Genomic DNA, 6,076 nt, shown 5'->3' with positions numbered 1-6,076 from the left:
TTCCTGCTGAGGGAAATGTAAGCAAATGTGGGATTGAAATCATTTTGTCATGAACAAATTATAAGGTGAATTCAAGGATTTTATATGAGTGATTTTCTACCCCTGGTATACAGGTTGAGAGTTAGGCTAACTCAATATTACTTGATCCAAGATGGCGTAGCAGTCGGACGTGTGTCTTGTCCTGTCCCGTGTAAATATTGTTTTCCTTGTTTTTTTTCCCCCCCGGTTATATTTCGTATATATTTTAATTTCCATCTATATTCCATCTACGGACTGAATATACTCTCCTGCTACCCGCCTCACCCAATGTGATACAGATCTGCTATTTTTATACTTCTGAACCAGAATCCGCCATCAGAAGCTAGCCAGCTAACTAGCTAGTAGTCAGTTAGCCACTGCTAGCGGTCTTCACCGTCAACTCGGACACCAGCCAGCCTCAGCTCGGTCAATACCTGCCAGTCTGCACAGCGCGATATCAACCCAGAGCATAGCTAGCTGCAATCTGAGTGGCTACTCCTGACTAACGTCTCTGTCCCAAAGCAAGCACTAGCTAGCCTCCCAGCTAGCCGAAGAGGTCCACCAGCTAATTCTTGGGCTACAATACTTATTTTGCCTATTGGCCTGGACCCTTTACTGCCGATCCATCATGACTGGTTTGTTGACGTAATCGTCCGAGGGGGTTTCAACAGGCTCTTCCGTTGTCACGTCGCTGAAGGCACATCTGCTAGCCCCGGCCCGCTAGCTGTCTGAATCGCCGTGTCTCCAGCTCGCCTAGCGTAGTAGCGACTACTGAATGGCTCCCTGACTAACCTATTGCTATTCATTGGACCCTATGGTCACTCGGCTACACATGCCTCTCCCTAATGTCAATATGCCTTGTATATCGCTGTTTTGATTAGTTATTATTGTCTTATTTCACTGTTGAGCCCCCAGCCCTGCCCAATATGCCTTAGATAGCCCTTTTGTCCCACCCTCCACACATGCGGTGACCTCAGCTGGCTTAAATGATGCCTCTAAAGACAAAACCTCTCATCATCACTCAATGCCTAGGTTTATCTCCACTGTACATTATGCCTTGAATCTTCCACGCCCAGAAATCTGCTCCTTTTACTCTCTGTTCTGAACGCACTAGACGACCAGTTCTTACAGCCTTGAGCCGTACCCTTATCCTACTCCTCCTCTGTTCCTTTGGTGATGTAGGGTTAACCCAGGCCCTGCAGCCCCCAGCACCACTCCCTTTCCCCAGGAACTATCATTTGTTGACTTCTGGTTTCATGCATGTTAACATCAGAAGCCTCCTCCCTAAGTTAGTTTTTTCACTGCTTTAGCACACTCCGCCAACCCTGATGTCCTAGCCATGTCTAAATCCTGGCTTGCCGAACTACAACATTTTCCGACAAGATGGAACTGCCAAAGGGGGCGGACTGGCATTCTACTACAGCGAGAGCCTGCAGAGTTCTGTCATGCAATCGTGGTCTGTGCCCAAATAATTTGAGCTTATTTTTTAAAATCCACCTTTCCAGAAAGTCTCACCATTGCCACTTGTTATAGACCCCCCCCAGCCCCCAGTTGTGCCCTGGACGTCATATGTGAATTGATTAACCTTCCCATCTATCTTCAGAATTCTTACTGTTAGGTGACCTAAACTGGGATATGCTGAACACCCCGGCCTTCCTTCAATCTAAGCTAGATGCCCTCAATCTCACACAAATTATCAAGGAACCTACCAGGTACAACCCTAAATCTGTAACTACCCTCTTAGATATCATCCTGACCCCCTTGCCCTCTATATACACCTCTGCTGTCTTCAACCAGCATCTCAGCGATCGTTGCCTTCGTGCGTAATGGGTCCGCGGTTAAACGACCACCCCTCACCACAGTCAAACGCTCCCTAAAACACTTCAGCGAGCAGGCCTTTCTAATCGACCTGGCCCGGGTATCCTGGAAGGATATCGACCTCATTCTGCCAGTAGAGGATGCATGGTTGCTCTTTAAAAGTGCTTTCCTCACCATCTTAAATAAGCATGCCCCATTCAAAAAATGTAGAACTAAGAACCGATATAGCCCTTGGTTCTCTTCAGACCTGACTGCCCTTGACCAGCACAAAAACATCCTGTGTCGTTGTGCGTTAGCATCGAATAGCCCCCGCGATATGCAACTTTTCAGGGAAGTCAGGAACCAATATACACAGTCAGTTAGGAAAGCTAAGGCTAGCCTTTTCAAATGGAAATTTGCATCCTGGAGCACTAATTCCAAAAGTTCTGTGACACTGTAAAGTCCATGGAGAATAAGAGCAGCTGCCCACTGCACTGAGGCTAGAAAACTGTCACCACCGATAAATTTACGATAATCGATCATTTCAATAAGCATTTTTCTACGACTGGCCATGCTTTCCACCTGGCTACCCCCACCCCGGCCAACCGCTCTGCACCCACTGCAGCAACTTCCCCAACCCCCTGCTTCTCCTTCACCCAAATCCAGACAGCTGATGTTCTGAAAGAGCTGCAAAATCTGGATCCCTACAAATCAGCTGGGCTTGACAATCTGGACCCTCTTTCTAAAATGATCCACCAAAATTGTTGCAACCCCTATTACTAGGCTGTTCAACCTCTTTCATATAGTCTGAGATCCCCAAAGATTGGAATGCTGCCACGGTCATTCCCCCCTCTTCAAAGGGGGCGACACTAGACCCAAACCGTTACAGACCTATATCCATCCTGCACTGCTTTTCTAAAGTCATCAATAGCCAAGTTAATAAACAGATCACCGACCATTTTGAATCCCACCGTACCTTCTCCGCTATGCAATCTTTCTGAGCTGGTTATGGGTGGACCTCAGCCACACTCAAGGTCCTAAACGATATCATAACCGCCATCGATAAAAGACAGTAATGTGCGCCGTCTTCATCGACCTGGCCAAGGCTTTTCACTGAATTCTTATCGGCAGACTCAATAGCCTTGGTTTCTCAAATTACTGCCTTGCATGGTTCACTTCTCGGATAGAGTTCAGTGTGTCAAATCGGAGGGCCTGTTGTCCGGACCTCTGGCAGTCTCTATGAGGGTGCCACAGGGTTCAATTCTCAGGCCGACTCTTTTCTCTCTATATATCAATGATGTCACTCTTGCTGCTGGTGACTCTCTGATCCACCTCCATGCAGTTGACACCATTCTGTATACATCTGGCCCTTTGGACTGTTAACAAACCTCCAAATGAGCTTCAATGCCATACAACACTCCTTGTGTGGCATCCAACTGCTTTTAAATGCTAGTAAAACTAAATGCATGCTCTTCAACTCTTGCTGCCCGCACCCTCCCGCCGGACTAGTATCACTACTCTTAACGGTTCTGACCTAGAATATGTGGACAACTACAAATACCTAGGTGTCTGGTCTGACTGTAAACTCTCCTTCCAGAATCACATTAAGCTTCTCCAATCCAAAGTTAAGTCTTAAGTTTGGCTTCCTATTTCGTAACAAAGCCTCCTTCACTCATGCTACCAAACATACCCTAATAAAACTGACTATCCTACCGATCCTCGACTTCGGCGATGTCATTTACAAAATAGCCTCCAACACTCTACTCAGCAGACTGGATGTAGTCTATCACAGTGCCATCTGTTTTGTGCCACCCCATATTCTACCCACCACTGCGACCTGTATGCTCTCGTTGGCTGGCCCTCGCTACATATTCGTCGCCAAACCCACTGGCTACAGGTTATCTACAAGTCTCTGCTAGGTAAAGCCCCGCCTTATCTCAGCTCACTGGTCACCATAGCAGCACCCACTCGTAGCACACGCTCCAGCAGGTATATCTCACTGGTCACCCCCAAAGCCAATTCCTCCTTTGGTCGTCTTTCCTTCCAGTTCTCTGCTGCCAATGACTGGAACAAAATGGAAAAAATCTCCTTCACTAGCTTTTAAGCACCAGCTGTCAGAGCAGCTCACAGATCACTGCACCTGTACATAGCCCATCTATTTACCTACCTCATCCCCATACAGTATTTATCTATTCATCTTGCTCCTTTGCACACCAGTATCTCTACTTGCACACCATCATCTGCACATCTATCACGCCAGTGTTAATTCTAAATTGTAATTATTTTGCCACTATGGCCTATTTATTGCCTTACCTCCCTGCTCTTCTACATTTGCACACACTGTACATAGATTTTTCTATTGTGTTATTAAGTTTGTTTGTGTAACTTGTTTTTGTCGCACTGCTTTGCTTTATCTTGGCCAGGTCGCAGTTGTAAATGAGAACTTGTTCTCAACTGGCCTACCTGGTTAAATAAAGGGTGAAATAAATAACATGCATACATACATACAGTTGAAGTTTACATACACCTTAGCCAAATACATTTAAACTCAGTTTTTCCACAATTCCTGACATTTAATCCTAGTAAAATTTCCCTGTTTTAGGTCAGTTAGGATCTCTACTTTATTTTAAGAATGTGAAATGTCAGAATAATAGTAGTGATATATTTCAGCTTTTATTTCTTTCATCACATTCCCAGTGGGTCAGCAGTTTTCATACATTCAATTAGTATTTGGTAGCATTGCCTTTTAAATTATTTAACTTGGGTCAAATGTTTCGGGTAGACTTCCACAAGCTTCCCACAATAAGTTGGGTGAATTTTGGCGCATTACTCCTGACAGAGCTGGTGTAACTGAGTCAGGTTTGTAGGCCTCCTTGCTCGCACATACTTTTTCAGTTCTGCCCACAAATTTCCTATGGGATTGAGGTCAGGGCTTTGTGATGGCCACACCAATACCTTGACTTTGTTGTCCTTAAGCCATTTTGCCACAACTTTGTAAGTATGCTTGGGGTCATTGTCCATTTGGAAGACCCATTTGCGAATAATCTTTAACTGATGTCTTGATGTTGCTTCAATATATCCACATAATTTTCCTTTCTCGTGATGTCATCTATTTTGTGAAGTGCACCAGTCCCTCCTGCAGCAAAGCACCCACACAACATGATGCTGCCACCCCCGTGCTTCACGGTTGGGATGGTGTTCTTTGGCTTGCAAGCCTCCCCCTTTTCCTTCAAACATAACGATGGTCATTATGGCCAAACGGATCTATTTTTGTTTCTTCAGACCAGAGGACATTTCTCCAAGAAGTACGATCTTTGTCCCCATGTGCAGTTGCAAACCGTAGTCTGGATGTTTTTATGGCAGTTTTGGAGCAGTGGCTTCTTCCTTGCTGAGCGGCCTTTCAGGTTATGTCGATATAGGACTCGTTCTACTGTGGATATAGATACTTTTGTACCTGTTTCCTCTAGCATTTTCACAAGGTCCTTTGCTGTTGTTCTGGGATTGATTTGCACTTCTCACACCAAAGTATGTTCATCTCGAGGAGACAGAATGTGTCTCTTCCTGAGCGGTATGACGGCTGCGTGGTCCCATGGTGTTAATACTTGCGTATTATTGTTTGTACAAATGAACGTGGTACCTTCTTGTGTTTGGAAATTTCTCCCAAGGATGAACCAGACTTGTGGAGGTCTACTATTTTATTTTGTTGATCTTGGCTGATTTCTATTGATTTTCCAATGATGTCAAGCACAGAGGTACTGAGTTTGAAGGTAGGCCTTGAAATACATCCACAGGTACACCCCAATTGACTCAAATGATGTAATTTAGCCTATCAGAAGCTTCTAAAGCCATGACATAATTTTCTTGAATTTTCCAAGCTGTTTAAAAGCACAGTCAACTGGAATTGTGATACAGTAAATTGTGAAGTGAAATAATCTGTCTGTAAACAATTGTTGGATGTCCTAACAGACTTGCCAAAGCTATAGTTTGTTAACAAGAAATTTGTGGAGTGGTTGAAAAACTTCTGACTTCAACTGTGTATGTATGTATGTATGTATGTATGTATGTATGTATGTATATTTATTTATTATGAACACTGAGATGACCTCTGGTAGGTTATGAACTCAAACCCTGTGGTCCCCTCCTAATGTAGCGTTGGAAGCAGAGACACAAGAAGAAAGTAGCCATGATTTTGGAAAGAGACATTTTTTTCGAATCAGAAATATTTCATTTGAGACTTTTATGGCATTGCCATTGAGACTGT

Source organism: Oncorhynchus nerka, linkage group LG13 (assembly GCF_034236695.1).
Source record: "Oncorhynchus nerka isolate Pitt River linkage group LG13, Oner_Uvic_2.0, whole genome shotgun sequence".
Taxonomy (NCBI): domain Eukaryota; kingdom Metazoa; phylum Chordata; class Actinopteri; order Salmoniformes; family Salmonidae; genus Oncorhynchus; species Oncorhynchus nerka.
The sequence above is the reverse complement of the archived record's forward strand: the minus strand, read 5'-3'. Positions refer to the sequence as shown.